Raw genomic sequence first — 18,936 nt, 5'->3', positions numbered from 1 at the left:
ATTCGACCGAATGGACTTTTCTTTCCGTTTACAAATGTGTCATTTTTACGTTTATCTCGGATTTATTGATATCGGATAATTACGACGATTTGTCATATTTTTCTGCTGTGTCTATATGACCCTCGTTTGCCCCGTGTGTGACAGCTAGATTGTATTTGCTTGTTGTGTTTCTACTCGGCCCTTCATTTATCAAATACGTCGGCAGATAATCACCATACCTATACTCACTCGCCAGTGTAGGCGTGAATCTGATGAAAGGTGGTCGTTGTTGATTTAATTCGACTCTTGAACCCAGTTTCACAGTTGTGTGAGTTCAATTTGACTGTGGATCTAGTTCCACAGTTGTGTGGGTTCAATTTGACTGTGGATCTAGTTCCGCAGTTGTGTGGATTTAATTTGACTGTGGATCTAGTTCCACAGTTGTGTGGGTTTAATTTGACTGTATTGTGGGTTTATTTCGACTCTTGAACCCTGTTCTCCGATTGTGTGGGTCCAATTTGACTGTGGATCTAGTTCCACAGTTGTTGGTTCTGGACACTGTTCCACAGTTGTGTAGGTTTGATTCCACTCAGAATCCAGTTCCACAGTTGTGTTGGTTCTGGAACCTGTTTCACAGTTGTGTGGGTTTAATTGGACCCTGAATCCAGTTCCACAGTTGTGTTGGTTCTGGAACCTGTTTCACAATTGTGTGGGTTTAATTCGACCCTGAATCCAGTTCCACAGTTGTGCTGGTTCTGGACCCTGTTCCACAGTTGTGTTGGTTCTGGACCCTATTCCACAGCTGTTGTGTAGGTTTGATTCCACTCAGAATCCAGTTTCACAGTTGCCTTTTTATTAATTTCGCGTTGCGCGGCGCGTGTTTATAATTCGACGATTTCAAATTCGAATCATTCATTTTTCGAAGTCTGCATTTCGAACAGCGCGATATTGAAATCTGGGCGATATTGAAATCTACGCGACGAAACCTGACTCGTCACCCGCGGAGCTGCCCCTGGCAGGTGAACATTACACGCTTCATTAGTCGTCCTTTCTAATACCACGCGCGCGTGGGTCGTTTACAAAACCAGGATGCCGGATATTAAGAACTAGCTCTCGTATATTACGTTAAACCGATCGCGTAAGATTAATTCCCTTCGACAATATCGATGCCACGCGTAAATATCAGCGATCTGTCACCGACCCGTGTTAACCCCTTTCCCTGCACTTCCTATATACCAGGGATTTCTTTTACGAATTGGAAATTTTTTCTTTTTTTTGCTCGCTAGGTGGCAGCGGCATTTATCTCGGAAATTAATGCTTTGGTAATGGGATACCTGCGAAGCGAGGATTCGGCGATAATCCACCAGAGGTCGCTAGCGACACTGGGTTACAGCGCTTCAATTTCCTTCTACATTTTGATTAAATGCGAATTAAATTTTTACGATTGGTAAATCACTTTTCAATACCATACACTGAGTGTGAAAGAGCTGATCTTATGTCTATCCGATGACTCGTTTGATAAATTTTTGAAGCTTAAAAATCGAGTTTAAATATCATTGAATACGAACTGACTTTCACCGCGAATGTCCCTGTGTTTTGTTGCACCATCTGTGCTACGTTCTAAATCTATCGAATTGTCGACTGGTTTGACATAGACACTTCTGTGTTCGTTGATCCACCCGATGACATCATCACAATACCTACTATTCCCATAGGACATAGAAGTCAAATTACAAAATTACAAATTACAATTAAAAACTTAATCTTTAGATTTTGAGAAAAGATGGCTACATCCTCAACTCCCACAATGACGTCATCAAATTGACAGCTAGCGATCGGATATTTTCTGAGACACCTAAATTCTAAAGATTCTATCATTTGGTAATTTCATGATGTCATTGGGGGATTAATGAATCTAAGTGAATGATTTTAGCCTTGGGATAATCTCGATACCTCGATAAGGTACATAATATCCGTGTATGATGAATATCCCGATGATGGCTTTCTAGTTTAATGGTTTAAAACCCTTTCAGTGTCTGTACCTCGCAATGCAGTGTATAATCTGTCCACCCTATACTGCACCTACCCTGTGATGCGGTGTATTATTCATTAGTTAAAATGTTATTGAAAGACAGCTGCTCCTGGCAAACATATCATTAGTAAATGCTGAACTCGGTAAAGGTAATATTGGATAAACGTGATATTGTGGTATATGTCCTTATACACGGCACTGTGGGGTAGACTGAATATAGCAGTATGCCCATTATACATCGTACTGCAGGGTAGTGCAGACACAATATAGCAGTATGCCCATTATACATCGTACTGCAGGGTAGTAGCAGACACAATATAGCAGTATGCCCATTATACATCGTACTGCAGGGTAGTAGCAGACACAATATAGGCTAGCAGTATGCCCATTATACATCGTACTGCAGGGTAGTAGCAGACACAATATAGCAGTATGCCCATTATACATCGTACTGCAGGGTAGTAGCAGACACAATATAGCAGTATGCCCATTATACATCGTACTGCAGGGTAGTAGCAGACACAATATAGCAGTATGCCCATTATACATCATACTGCAGGGTAGTAGCAGACACAATATAGCAGTATGCCCATTATACATCATACTGCAGGGTAGTAGCAGACACAATATAGCAGTATGCCCATTATACATTGTACTGCAGGGTAGTGCAGACACAATATAGCAGTATGCCCATTATACATCATACTGCAGGGTAGTAGCAGACACAATATAGCAGTATGCCCATTATACATTGTACTGCAGGGTAGTGCAGACACAATATAGCAGTATGTCTATTATACATCGTACTGCAGGGCAGTAGCAGACACAATATAGCAGTATGCTTGTTAAACATTGTACCGCCGGGAAGTGGATGCAATGGTATGCCCATTGAATGCGATGCATCGGGGTGGAATCTTCAGATCTTGCGCATTTAAGGGTACTAGCAGTGAAAGGGTTAAACCTCGGGATGATTAGAATATCAAGTCTATAAAACATACACGACACAAATCACTCACTGTTACGTGTACGTATCACAAACCATTCATGAAATTGCGCACTTCAAGTTATCAAGTGATCTGCCCTAATTCTTACCGGTTTATTTAAGGAGCGTTTCCTTGCGATTTATTTTTTCCGTACGAAATTAGATCATTTCCGATGTAAGTAGAATATCTTAAAGAGAATATCTCGCAACGCTAATAACTATAGGATATCTGCCTATAAGATCGGCAAAGACCCGGTTACACAGTTGTGGGTTATATGAATAGATAATAGTTATTTATGGTGAGGGGGAGGCGTCTTAAATTCTATTCAGGGTGTGCCGTCCATTGTCCCCGAGCCCTTTTTAGGACGATGATGCCTGAAATTCTCGATAGATTTCCTTGAAAATTGTTTTAAAAATGAGGGAAGGGGAAGTATCAAGCACTTAAGAATAAATTGGTGGTTATAGGCCGTCTCTAATGCGGTTGCCAGAGCGGCTATCTTGAATTTCCGATACTGCCTGCAATTCTTGACGGATTTCCTGAAAGTGTATGTGTTTATTTGGGCGGCGAGATATCCACCCATAATAAACGATTAACCCTTTCAGTGCATCTACACCTCACTGTGGTGTATTGATTTGATTAGTAATTAGTAATTATCTCTCTTGAAAGATGGCAGTACCTGTCAAACATAGTGAAATACTAGTAACTAATGATACACCGCGCCGCCGTGTAGACGCATTATAGTGCTATTCCCGTTTTTCAACACACTAGGGTGGAATTTTCCGAAATTTTCACATTTTCTCAAGCACTATAGGGTATTAATTAGTCAGCACAGAAAGGGTTAATCCTTTCACGTGACTACACCGCAGTGCAGTATATGAATCAGTGATGGACTTAAATAATACACTGCATTGCAGTGTATTAATGCAATTACTTCGATTGTAATACATTGAGAGATGGCAGCACCTCTTGTGAATTCTCGGCTAGATATGTATTATCAGTTGTACATCGCACTGGAAGGAAATATCACGGAAGGCGAAAATTGATAAGCGCTGAAAGGTTTTAAGTTGTTGTGGCGGAAAGTTCCTGATACATAAATGAGGGAACCAGAACACTGAAAAAAATTGTTAAATTTTCTGTTAAATTCCATTTCAGTGCGGGGTCGCCAAAACAGAAAGATTCCCTTTTGGCGGGGCACCAAAACGAGAGTTACCTGTCATAGATTTATGTGTGCATTACGGTATAAAGCTGACGATTAGTTACGCCGTCTAGTGGTCCGATGTCTAGTTCGCTCGGAATTTGTTCGAAATGCTAAACATGATTGTTTTTGCAGTCCTCACCGGCAAAGTTCTGAAATCTATAATTTTCACTCTTTCTCTCTCTCTCTCTTTGTTAACGCTTCATTTAAATATCGGCTCGTTATCGCAGATGCCCGATCCGTCCGTCGATCGTTCGTCGTCCGCGGCCGTCACGACTCAATTCATCAGCACGTCGTACAGCGCCATCTTTTGCGAAGACGCGACCAACGGCAACGTTATATTGGACGGTGGCGGCGGCAGCGCTGCTGCCACCGCCGGTCACATGGTGCGCAGTCTGTCCCATAACTGGTACAACGGTAAATATGATGATCGTTGTATTAAGTGTCGTGCTCACTTGCCAGTGTATGTTGTCAATTCAAATTTTCTGTGTTTTCTTTTTTTACGTACATTTCAACAGTTTCTAAAAAGTACCTTCTCCATTAGTCCTCCTATGACATCATCAAAAAGCCCACTCATTTGATATTCTTACATTGCTACCGCCATACACCCCCCTATGACATCATCGATATATCTACTTATTTGAGATTGAATTTCTGGCTAAGATTACTGCCACCATAAATCCCCCTATGACATCATCAAATGCTGAAGGATATGGTCTATTTATCCATTAAAATGGCTACCACCATTAATCCCCCTATGACATCATCAATATACCTACTTATTTGATATTGCATTTCTGGCAACGATTACTGCCACCATAAATCCCCCTATGACATCATCAAATGCTGAAGGATATGGTCTATTTACCCATTAAAATGGCTACCACCATTAATCCCCCTATGACATCATCAATATACCTTCTTATTTGATGTTACATTTCTGACAAAGATTACTGCCACCATAAATCCCCCTATGACATCATCAAATGCTGGAGGATATGGTCTATTTACCCATTAAAATGGCTACCACCATTAATCCCCCTATGACATCATCAATATACCTTCTTATTTGATATTGAATTTCTGGCAAAGATTACTGCCACCATAAATCCCCCTATGACATCATCAAATGCAAAAGGATATGGTCTATTTACCCATTAAAATGGCTACCACCATTAATCCCCCTATAACATCATCAATATACCTTCTTATTTGATATTGAATTTCTCGCAAAGATTACTGCCACCATAAAATCCCCCTATGACATCATCGAATGCTGAGGGATATGGTCTATTAACCCATTAAAATGGCTGCCACCATAAATCACCCTACGACATCGAATTTGTGAAGGATGTATTCTATGTAGGCCCCTGTATATTAATGATGTCTGCCTCCATGAATCCCCCTATGACATCATCAATCGCTGAAGGATGTGACCTTTAAACTCTTCTATCAAAGATGGCTGCCTCCATAAATCCCCCTATGACATTATCAAATTACCTAATTTTGTAATTCAATTCATAACAAATTTGTATCAAATATTTCGGTAAATGACAAGAGATTTGGTGATGTCATAGGGGGATTCTACGGGACATTCATATTTCCGGCTGTACAGAAACTATAAACCCAATGAACAATGTTTATTAAGTGTTAGGATAGTTGTTAGTTGATAGTTGTTAGTTGATAGTTGTTAGGATAGTTTGTGCGTCTTCATCCTCTTGACATGATGCATGACTAGATGTTGTAATCTCGTTTAAAGAACGTCTTAAATTCGGGTTCCGTTTCTGCAGTTCTGAATCAAGTTCGATTCAAAGACTGAAAATTCGAGACTATATTGAACTGATAAGAGAGTTAACAAATAAAAACCTGCACAGTAGATATATAGAAAAGTTTATTTTCTAACAGTTTCGGGAGTAACCGATCATCGGAGAAACTATAGAATATTTAATTTCAGGTTTAAACCCGCGAGTCTTAACCGTCGAACTTCGGGTAACGGCTTTTCTTTTTCGTTGAATATTTTTGATCCAATTCCTGCTCTGAGTTCGGCACCTAGAGGGTCCACAATTTCAGGACCGAGTTCTACGGTTTGATTCGGATTTACAACGTTGGAAATGAAATAATTCTAATTCATCAACTACAACTGTTGAACTAGGTGAAATTCTAATCCGAGCAGTGCTGGACCTTAAGTCAAACTTCATGGAAAACTTTGGAACTCTTGTTTCAAAGATTTGAGAGAAATACTATTTTACTCCAAAATGGCTAAATCTGATCCAAGTTTTAGGCGAATATTGGAACTTCAAATGATAATTTCGAAACCAGGGGCGGGCGGGTCTCATAGCCTGGGCTTTAACTCTTGCCCGATCTCGTTCTCATCGTGGTTCTTTCGGATCTTAACTCACTCTTACGGAACCGGGTCCAAGAGATCAAGTTCAATAGTGGTTTTAACTCTCAAGACTGGTCTTAAGCTGTCAGATTGACAATAGAACTAAGATGGTCTTAGACTGGTCTTAGTTGTCAGATTGACCGTGGAACTGAAATATGTAGTTATAGACCGGTGTTAAGTTAGATTGAGTATAGAACGAAGATATAGTCCGAGACTTATGTTGTAAGATTGACAATAGAACTAAGTCTGAGACCGGTCTTAAGCTGTCAGATTGACTATAAGACTAACCCAATCAGTCGCTTGCCGGTTCAGACTGAATGAAAGATTGTTTGAATGAACCGGAACCAAATTTCCAATTATGTACTTCGATTTCAAAAAAAAAAAAAATTCTTCTGTTAACTCGACCGCCGATCACACAACTATATTTGTACTTCGATTTCCAATTTCAAAATCAAACCCCCTGTTTCGCTCCCAGCAGGTGTGGTGGGTCTGTATGGGACACTCAATCAAAAAATCAAGCAAAATTTACCAGCCAAATGAATAACAGGGAAAATCCCTATTTTAACATCAAACAAGAACTTAGTCTTCGACAGGTATGAAATTGTTCGATTGACAATAGAACGAAGATGATCTGATTTACGTCCTGGCGATAACCACAGATTTTTTTTCATCATTGAAATGAATCAATGTTGTTCGACGAATTCCCCGCATAATTTGCGTTATGCTATATACGCGTAGACCTGAAGACCATTATCGAAAAATATGATCCGCCGGATAAACCGTAATCAATACACGAGTATCGATGGCTTATTGATTTCATCGATTTTGCGGGGATAAATCTATAAAACGTAGAATTCTTATTCTCAGTATGTACACGTGCATGGTTTAGTTCGCGAATATACCGGTAGATGGCATCGTGATCGCTGACACCATTACCAGAGTAAATTCTTATGTTTGCTCTATTATAGAACTCCGCTATTAATGTGTGTGTGTGTGTGTACTCAATACAGGCTGTACGCTAGCTTCTAGCCGCCTGGCTCTCTCTCTCTCTCCGTCTGTCTCTCCTCTGCGGAATATCTATCCCGGGAATAAATGCGCGCGTTACGAGAAGTTTCGGATTTATACGTCGAAATCGAGCTCGCGAAATCGGATTAAAAATGACGACTATATCGGATTTTAAATCATTCGCGTCGATGGTAAGTTTAGTTCATAGCGCTCACTACGCAGTTTTCTAGAGATGGGGAACTCGACTTTAAAAGTTTACAAATATATATTTCGCGAGACCTTGGGTCCAGTTCCACAGTTTTGTAGGTTTAATTTGACTCCGGGCCCAGTCCGCAGTTGTGTGGGATGAATTTGACTACACCAAGTTGCGCAGTGTGGGTTTTGTTAGACTCTGGACCCAGTTAGTTGTGTAGGTTTAATTTGACTCTGAACCCAGTTCCACAGTTGTGTGGGTTTAATCTGACTCTGAACCCATTCTCACAGTTGTGTGGGTTTTGTTAGACTCTGGACCCAGTTCGTTGTTTAGTTTTAATTTGACTCTGAACCCAGTTCCACAGTTGTGTGGGTTTAATCTGACTCCGAACCCATTCTCACAGTTGTGTGGGTTTTGTTAGACTCTGGACCCAGTTCGTTGTTTAGTTTTGATTTGACTCGGAACCCAGTTTCACAGTTGTGTAGGTTTAATGCGACTTAGAACTCAATTCCGCAGTTGTATATTGATTTTACTGGACCCAGTTCCACAGTTGTGTAGGTTTAATGCGACTTAGAACTCAATTCCACAGTTGTATATCTGTGGATCTGATTTGACTGGAGCGAGTTCCACAGTTGTGTAGGTTGAATCTTACCCTAGACTAGGGAGGTGGGAGTCACCTCCCTGCCTAGACCCAGTTCCACAGTTCGGAGGGTTTGTAATTGAACTGCCCTGAGAATGTTACCACGAACTCACAGTCTAATACTGACAGATAAGCGGAGGTAAGCAAGCATCAGGTTCTTATCAGTCTAGCGTAAACACATGGCCTGAGACTTCGTTCTAAAGTTACTTCTAGAAATTGCAAGTTTTTAAAAGAACTAATTAAAACCGATTGGCTTCATTTCTTACGAAATTCAGCAGAGTTTCCTCCCGATAGATTTCAGAGGCCCATAGAATTAGGTTGAAACGTCAAACGATCTTTTAGTTTATTTTTGTGGGTCCTTTGAATAGAAGATAAATTTGGATAAACTCGGTTCCTTTGAATGTCATTTTTCTTTACACCCAATATTGGTAAGATTTCATTTTCTTAATTTTGATGAAATTTGATTGTAAATTATGTACTTTTGAATTTGAAAATTCTGTTAACTCGACCGCCGATCACACAACTATATCAGTACTTCGATTTCCGATTTCGTAATCAAACCCTGTTTCGCTCCCGGCAGGTGTGGTGGGTTTGTGAGGGACGCCGAATCAAAACAAAAGTCAAAAGAAATCTTCCAATCAAATAAATAACAGGGTCAATCCCTATTTTTAAAATCAAAACCTTGAAAATGAACTAAATTTTAACTCAAACAGTCAAACTTCACCTCCACCTGGGCGACTGGCTACTGTATAGGCTTTTAAGAATTTTACGAGAACACCTTAATCAATGCGTAATTTTCAAATAATTCAGCCACTATTGCCAAGATGCGCAAATTTCTAGAAGTTATGAGTAAAGAATAAAAAAAAACCATGGCATGACTTTTGAATTGAGATCAATTTATTTCACGACTTTAATGACTTCTATCTAACGACTCGCGTCTCATGTCTTATGTTGTAGTCTGGGATATGCCCAAATGTACACATGATATTTGTACTCTGTCCCTCACCTATCAGTTAGTGCTATATGTACCTAATAAACTTTCGAAGTTCTGCCCTACATCTAAGCTATGGAAATACTAGCTGCCTGTGATGATAGACCACGTATAGATGTATAAAGTAAACAATATCTGCTGTGGCTAGAATCAGAGACATGCCTTATGAAAAATGCGGTATAGGTAATAACGCCAGTGGTAAAAATCATAGGATTATGCATACCATTTACTTATGGCATTATTACCTATGGCATTTTCACCTCTTGCATTGTTACCATGTACCCCTAGGCCTATAGATACAGTTGCCTACTGCACCTCATGGTTAGTCCTTGCCTTACTGTAACTATAGCCGCGATCACACGGAGACGATTTGGCCCGGGCCAAATTGGCACGGATGAGGCTCGGGCCAAATTTGGCCCGTGCGTAATAAGAGAGCGCGTTCACACGCAAACTATTCACTCGATACTAAACAATGCTCAAACAAAGCGAAGTGGATCATTTCTGGTACCAGTTCAGCAATTCAAATGCAATCATTTGTCTGGTGCTAAAATTTGGCTCGGGTCTGGTCCGACGTTTTTGGTCGGGCCAAATTTAGCCCGGGCCAAAAATGCTCGTGTGATCGCGGCTTATGGCTAGTTTCTACCTAAGGTACTTATACCTGGCCGTCTACTGTCTACTATGCCTATACACGGCCGCCTTGTCTATCGATTGATGGATTAATAATTTTCGTTTAATTAAGCGTGATTTAATTAAAGATTTCTAACTACTGCGTAACTTCTTGACCCGCGCGCACACGCGACGAAGCCCCGGGTGAAGATTTAACCCTTGCGCAAACAACCGCAAGCGAATCTTCCGCTAAATTACTCTTTGATTCGCGTTGTTCATTGTCTGAACTTCCCTCGGGATATGAAAAGATCGCGAATCCAAAACCCAGCGTGATTCCCTCACCTGCCCGGGTTAGCTCTTATTCAGCGATCAATACGCTTTATTATCTCGAATCTGAAACACGTTTGTTCGCGACTTTTTCGAGAAACGAAGACTTTTAGACACTATGAGAAAACATTTCTGGAACGGTCTATAATTTAAAGCAGAAAATCTAACGATGTCATAGGAGGACTAGTCGCCATTTATAGTCGAAAATCAATAATTCGATATCATAGAAATCGAAATATCATCTAGAAAAAGCTTTGAATGAAATCGCTAGTGGGTAGTTTAATGTCGAAGGGGGAATAACAAGAATTTGTAATACATGGAAATAAACAGCGAATGAGCTATTCGGTATCGTGATGAACTTGGGTTTTCCCTTGAATTAACTGAGGAGTAATTGACACTTCATAGTGAAGCATTCCCGAGCGCTAATGGGTTAATATGACTGTGACTGTTCATCCATAGACCCTTCCAAAAAGATGAATCCCCCTATGACACCCTCAACTCGATCCATAGACACGACCAGGATATATGGCTACCCTTAACCCTTTCAGTGCGTCTACACTGCAGTGCGGTGTACGAATCAGTGATGGATTTTGCTAGTACACGGCACTGCGGTATATTGATTTAATTAGTAATTACTAATTATCTCTCTTGTTAGATGGTAGCATAGTGAAACAGTGCAATATTAGTAACTAACGATACACCGCGCCACGGTGTAGACGACGCACTATAGTGCTATTCCCATTATTCAACACACTAGGCTGGAATTTTTCTGAAATTTCAAATTATCTTCAGCACTTTAGGTATTAATTAGACAGCACTGAAAGGGTTAATGAATTCTTCCAGTATGTCGGCTTCGTCCCGGCAAGGCACATAGTACTGGGCACTGTTGAAATGCCTGATTTTAGCCTAAACATCGTGGTGTCATTATACAAAATCCCAGCTAACAGCCATAGCCAGGACTGAAATAAAACTAAATAGGTTTAATGGAATGTGACCTCTGACTTGTGAAAGGCTTTCACTATGTGCGGATAATAAAAGTTCACAGTTGGACAGTGGTCGGACTGTTAACAGTAATTGACTTATTAATGGATCGATTATTATGACTGTGTCCGAACAAACTTACCTTTAGTCGTTGGATCAACTATATACACTGGAAGGGAAATTAACTGTTTATGACTAGAATGTAAGCAAACATAGCAGATCCCGCCTGGGTCTGGCAGGCTTTACCGGTTCCACTATGTTGAGTTAATTGAGTATTGAAAATGAACTAATTTAAAGTCATATGTTCATCTACTGAACTGGGAATCAGGTGCTCTCCCTGTTTGCTTGGACCTGGTGTAGGTCTATTAGTAGCCTCAGATTATAAGAATAGTCTCAAGTACTGTATATACAATATGTGCTCACACTGGTTAGTCGTTTGATTGGCTTTACAAAAGAATGAGTTTAGTCTGGTCTTAAGTTGTTAGATTGGTTATAGAACCAAAATGGGCTGAGACTGGTCTTAAGTTGTTTGATTGGCTATAGAACCAAAATGGGCTGAGACTGGTCTTAAGTTGTTAGATCAGTTATAGAACCAAAATGGGCTGAGACTGGTCCTAAGTTGTTAGATCGGTTATAGAACCAAAATGGGCTGAGACGAGTCTTAAGTTGTGAGATTGGCTACAGGACCAAAATGAGCTTCGACTGGTCCTAAGTTGTTAGATTGGTTATACGTAGAACCAGATTGGGCTAAGACCAGTTCAGGGTTGTTAGATTAGTTATAAAACAAAAAATGGACTTAGGCCAGTCTCAAGTTGTGAGATTGGTCAAAGAACCAAAATGGGTTTAGACTGGCCTGAAATCGCTAGATTGGATATAGAAAGAAAATGGTCTTAGGCTGTGTTAAATTGTTAGATTGGATATAGAATCCGACTTAAGTTTGCCCAGAATGTCACAACTGGAATAAGATGTTTGAAACCTTAATTAGCGATGAAGATCGCTGTTCGGTCGACGGGCTGTAAAGGGTTAATGTAGCAAGCAATCAGTAACGCGCGGATATTGATAAACTCTCAGTAACAGCAATTAATTCGATATTAAACCGGTTTCAGTATAGTTGAATAATGATTTTATTGGTTAATTAGAATCAGGCAATGAGGTCTTCGCGTTGCGCCGCGCCAGCCCCCGGGAGGCGTGCGCGCGGGGAAGGACGACGGATATTCCTCTTATCAGATACAAGATGATTCGAGATACAAGCTGTATAGGATTGAGTTTTATAGCTCGTCGTGCTGATATAACGTGACTCACTGAATCTTCCGTACGGTTTCGCTTGTAAGCAAAAAAACGGTTGATATTCATAAGTTGTAGTCGAAATTAGTTTTTTCACTTTCTTTTTTCCACTTTCGTAAGTTTCGAAAAAACTCGAATCGTAAACTCGCGATCGAAAATGTTGTTATCATCAAACGAGGCTTTGAGAGATTCACTATTCTACTGTTGATGTTTGTTATAGTTTCCATCAATAGTTGATTTACTCAAAGAGAAGGAAATTTGATGCGATTTCGATTTATATCTTGAAGAAATCGATGCGAAATGCTACTAGCGACACCTGGTGGATCCTCACTTACCGCAAGTCGAATCCTCTATTGTCGCGGCGATTGATGTCTTACTGTACACTAGCGACACCTGGTGGATCCTCACTTGCCACAAGGCGAATCCTCTATTGCCGCGGCAGCTGGTGTCCTACTGCGCACTAGTGACACCTGGTGGATCCTCACTTGCCACAAGTGGAATCCTCTCTTGCGCCAGTGTTGGCAAAATTGAATCGCGAAAGACCCAATAAACTGGTCCTACTGGCGACACCTGATTTTACAAGACGATTATCGGTCGTTTAGTGTTATAACGGTAGCAGTATTTACAGGTGACAGATACCGTTCAGGGGTTGATTTCTGCGAGAGGAAATGAAGCCATTTTTACGGCTGTCCATAAAAGGACTGCTATCAGCGTCCAGCATGAAATAAAAATTCTCCGCCTGCAACTGCAGCGTTTGATAAACTGAAGATGCCTCCAGCTCAGAGGGAGGGCTTGATAAACTATAGATGACTCCATCTTGGAGGGAAGGTCTAATAAACTATAATTTGCGCAAGATGTCTCCAGCTCAAGAGGGAGGGCTTGATAAACTATAGATGACTCCATCTTGGAGGGAAGGTCTAATAAACTATAATTTGCGCAACATGTCTCCAGCTCAAGAGGGAGGGCTCGATAAACTATAGATGACTCCAGCTTCGAGGGAAGGTCTAATAAACTATATATTGCGCAAGATGCCTCCAGCTCAAGAGCGAGGGCTTGATCATTTCTAGATCACCCTACCTCGGAGAGAGTGTTTGATAAACTCACTCCATCCGTAGTGACTCTGATAAACTATAGATATCTCCAGCTTGGAAACGACTTATAAACTATTGATCGCTCTAGCTCAGACGTGGCGAATAAACTATTGACAACTCCAGCTTGGAGGCAACTCTAATAAACTATTAATTACTCCAGCTTGGATGCAACTCTAATGAAGGATTCATTACTCCAGCTTTGAAGCTGGTATTTAGTAAACTATCGATTATTCCAGATTGGAGGCAACTCTAATAAGGTATTGGTTGCTCCAGCTCGAAGGCAACTAATAAACTATTGATTACTCCAGCTCCAAGGAAGAGCCAGGATTAACTTTAAATCACTGCAGCTCGGATTGGAGGGATAGATGACTCCGGTTTGGAAGAAGGGAAGGGAAGGTTTGATATCGTACAAATCGCTCTAGCTCGGAGGGAGAGATCAGTAATCTACGATTGATCGCTCCAGCTCAGAGGGAGGGTTCAGTAATCTACGACAAATCACTACGACTCTGGTTTATTTAACCTGAGAAGAATTCTTCGCCGCGTGTTTATAAAAAAAGCTTAATCCGTGCGATTATAATTCTCGAGGGTCGTCCTCGTTGTCGTCGAGGCTCTGTACGCTACTCCGTAACACTATATATCAGAAACCGATATTAGAGAAACTGGCGCCGAGCTCGGAGCCGGAGAGATGGAGAAAGACGCCGCGCGGAGAGCGAAATCAGATTGGAGAACGCGTCGTCTGAATCTCGGCTGAGAGGTTTTTTCGCGAGCGGATAATGAGTTTTAATTCATCGGGGAGTTGTTTGTTGTTGTTGTTATGTCATCGAGATCGTCGCTGTCTACATCGTATTTAGGTTTGCGTTCAGTGATTACGGAGATCTTTGATGAAGGGGGCTGACGGGCGCGAAGGAATCTGCTGGCCCAGTAGCCCGGGCGCTCGGGAGCCTGTTAGTTGTCGTAGTTAATCTCTGGACCCAGTTGCGCACAGTTCGGGTTAACCCTTTCAGTGCGTCTACACCGCAGTGCGGTATATAAATCAGTGATAGATTTTGCGAGTACACCGCACTGCGGTGTATTGATGTAATTAGTAATTATCTCTCTTGAAAAATGACAGCACCTGTCAAACATAGTGAAATACTAGTAACTAATGATACACCGCGCCGCGGTGTAGACGCACTATAGTGCTATTCCTGTTATTCAACATACTAGGGTGGAATTTTTAGAAATGTTCAAATTATCTCCAGCACTATAGGGTATTAATAAGTCAGCACTGAAAGGGTTAAGTTGGCTCAGAGTTTAGTTCAACTGGTGCCGGAAATGACTAGTGAGTGATATATGTGTGAATGCGCTCTCTAAATCGGGCACGGGCCGAATTTGACTCGAATTCAAATTCGGCTCGAATACTTCCTCACTCCCTTCTCTGAGGGATCATCGAAGAAAAACTTCACGAAACTTTCGTCTCAAAAATAATAATAATAATAATATTTATTTCCTATATACTGTGCTCCGTATAGCCTACATTTCAGCGCGGTTTACAAATATAAAAGGCTATGAAAACAATTAAGAACAGTCGATTAAAATATTGCCTAAAAAGAAAAGTTTTCAGCTCAGCTTTAAAAGTAACTACGTCGCTGCAGGATCTTATTCTAAAAGGTAAAGCATTCCATAAGATTGGAGCTGCTTAGGCAAAGGCGCGGTGGCCGTAAAATTGGGTATTAAAAGAGACAGAATTTAGTAAAATCGTGTAAGTGGATCGTAAGGATCTGGTAGGAGTATATAATGTGATTAGATCACAAATGTAACTTGGTGCCAAATCATTCAATACTTTAAAAACCATGAGCAGGACTTAGAAATCAATGCGTTTAGAGACTGGAAGCCAGTGAAGCTCAGCAAGTATTGGAGTAATCGAATCAAACTTTTTTGATCTTGTGACAAGTCGGGCAGCGGATAAGCTGCAACTTTTTTATATTGTACTGACCTGTACCAAGTAACAGACTATTGCAGTAATCAAGTCTAGAAGTTATAAAACAATGAACTAATCTCTCCGCGATTGGATTATTTTAAAAATGTCTAATTTTGCCTATTTTGTAAAGACCAAAAGAACCTGTCTTGCAGACTCGTTTAACATGGTGATCCATGGTCATATTGATGTCAAAATAAGCACCATAAAATATGGTCCGAACTCGATTGACCCCGGCGGCAATCCGATGCGATTGATAAATTCGACGAAAAAAGTCGTATAAATTTTTTTTCTGCCGATTGCGAAATCAACGCACAATCTAGAATACGCGTGACATTCATTCGTTCGTTCGTTCATTCATAAAAAACTTGATTCTCGTCCGATGTCACGTTTGGTAATAAGAGCTGCCCTAGTTTATTAGACGTTACACGTCTATAGGTTAGCGCGTCTGTGATTGTTTGTTTGTACTCGATGATACCTACACCTGATAGCCGACCATTTTTAAAAAAGTCGATTTTTAAATGTCTCGATATGAAAAAGATATAAGTTTTTCGTTATAGGCTTGTCATATATATATATATATATAGATAATAGTATTTCTTTATCAGGCTTGTTTTGTATATATATATATATATATATATATATATATATATATATATATATATATATATATATATATATATATATATATATAAATTTATCGTTACAAGAAGATTGATGAAGAAATACTATATATATATATAAGATAATAGTATTTTAGTATTTCTTTATCAATCTTCTTGTAACGATAAATTTAATACAATTTCATTAATACGGCGTCAGATAATTTGTAAATACTTTTTCGTAAATACAATTTGTAAACAAGGGGATAAGGACAATCGGGCAAGCCATGCGATGCGCGGTATGCATGTGTACACTGCAGTGCGGTGTATAAATTATTGATGAACTTCACTATTGATTTACGTAATGATTACGTAATTATAATCTCTATGAAAGGTGGCAGCACCTGTCAAGCATCGTGAAATATCTACTAGACACAAGTAGTCACCTGCTGTTCATTGCGCTGTTTTCAATAATTTTAGAATTATCTCCAGAACTATGAGGTAAGAATTGGTCAGCATTGATAGGGTTAGAGGAATACTTATTGCATAGATCGGTTTGATCATCCTTCCCAGGCATGGATTCGAGAACAGGATGCTGTTCTGGATCTACACTAGACCGAGTACGCAGCTACACGCGCGGCTTAGATGATGTCATTATTAACCAATCGGATATCCCGTTTCATTTTGGCCCCGGTTTTACCATTTATAGTGTTTCGGTGAAATTTACCTCAGTGATTATACAACGAGCAATCTGATTGGTGCCACAAGTTTTTGCGTACTAAAACCTGCACACCCGGTCAAGTGTGGCAGGGGTTCGTGCCGTGGCTGAGTGTAGCGATGCCATCAGATTCGAATCCCTGTCGAGGGAGAATGTGGTTTGATGAGGTGAGGGGAGAAGAGAGAGGGGATAGGGAGTAAGGGGAGAGAGCGGAATGTCAGGGGAGATTTAGGTGAGGGTAAGTAGGTATGGGAGGGGCTGGCAGATGATGGAAAGAGAGAAGAAAGATAGAGCGTGAAAGGGAGGGCAGTTGGGGGAAGGTAGAAGGGAGGTTGAGCAGGGAAATGCAGAACTGACAAGGCAAGAGGGAGGGAGAGAGGGAAAGGGGAGTGTGATTTAGGGCAGGCAGAGTGAAGGGGATGGAGATTGAGGGGCAGGTGAGGGGAGAGTTGAGTGCAGATTGAGGGGAAGGTGAGGGGAGAGTTGAGTGCAGAATGAGGGGAAGGTGAGGGGAGAGTTGAGTGCAGATTGAGGGGGCAGGTGAGGGGAGAGTTGAGTGCAGATTGAGGGGGCAGGTGAGGGGAGAGTTGAGTGCAGATTGAGGGGGCAGGTGAGGGGAGAGTTGCGGAGATCACGAATAAACGTCGCGTTTCATTCACGATCAAATACGTATTCCATTCATGAAATCAGTTGGGAATATAGAACAGAGTGTAGTCTGAATACGACGAGAAGCCGAACTAGGCTTACTATATTGTGTATTGTATTTGGAAAAAATACGCATGCACCTATTTACCTATTTAGAGAGCTGTGTTTGGGCGAGTGACGCGGCGGCCTCGTCGTCGTCGAATGTTTTCTTGTCAGACGTAAAAAAGCAAGTTTTCCACCGACTAGGAAAGGAAAAATCTTGCCGCGTGAAAAAAAGCTTCCCGCGGGAACTGAATGTATTTGAGATTATCGAATAACAGCTATGTCTGGGGCATGTTTTAAAAATTAGTTTTAAAAACACTCGTATCGATGTGATTTCGTCTCAGTTTATGTTGATTCGATTTGAATTAATAATTTAAGTTAATAATTTATGAGAAACATGATCCAATTCCACAGATCTGGACTCAGTTCCACAGATTTGGATTCAGTTCTACAGTTCAGGATCCAGATCCACAGTTCAGGATCCAGTTCCACAGGACTGGACTCAGTTCTACAGTTCAGGATCCGGTTCCTTAGTTCAGGATCCAGTTCCACAGGACTGGACTCCGTTCCACAGTTCAGGATCCCATTCCTTAGTTCAGGATCCAGTTCCACAGTTCTGGACTCAGTTCTACAGTTCAGGATCCAGATCCACAGTTCAGGATCCAGTTCCACAGTTCTGGACTCAGTTCTACAGTTCAGGATCCAGATCCACAGTTCAGGGTCCTGTTCCTTAGTTCAGAATCCAGTTCCACAGGACTGGACTCAGTTCTACGGTGTAGCGATGCCATCAGATTCAAGGAGCCAATTCCAGCCAATTTTGGATGTAGTTCTGCAATTATTGACCCAGTTCCGTGGTTAGAATGTGACCATAGGGTTAGAAAAAAACTGAAAACGAACTCCACTTGTCCAACTTCACGCTTTATCCGGGATGCTGGCTCTCAGAATTTAAGGGTTTAAAAATCTATTTCGCTAATATTTCTTCGCGAAATTCATCGGTTTTCGATTCTGAGTGAAACATCTTTTCGATGAAAAGTTTTAATTAATTTTGTTGTCGACGATTTTTAACCGTCGGGAAATCTTCCACTTCTGAGAGTATTTTCTTCTCGTAGATTTCGAATTTCATTCCCTGCCGAAAATGTTCGATTTTGCGATGACGAAACTTTGAAATTTTTTTTTGAAAAACAAATTGTTTGAAATACCGTTTTCTGAAAGGTAGTTAGTTTAGATATTCTTAATATTCTAAATGGCCAATTTGCGGGAGAATTTCTAAGAATGGAACCAT

At 40.7% G+C, this 18,936-nt stretch overlaps 1 protein-coding gene across 1 annotated transcript in view; it reads left to right on the top strand.

Moving 5' to 3' along the window:
- LOC141907897 (protein TANC2-like) overlaps window positions 1–18,936 on the top strand; it is a 112,662-nt gene that overhangs the window by 28,442 nt on the left and 65,284 nt on the right. The window lies entirely within an intron of this gene.

Source organism: Tubulanus polymorphus, chromosome 6 (assembly GCF_964204645.1).
Source record: "Tubulanus polymorphus chromosome 6, tnTubPoly1.2, whole genome shotgun sequence".
NCBI classification, from domain to species: domain Eukaryota; kingdom Metazoa; phylum Nemertea; class Palaeonemertea; order Tubulaniformes; family Tubulanidae; genus Tubulanus; species Tubulanus polymorphus.
This window is presented reverse-complemented; position numbering and strand designations above follow the sequence as displayed.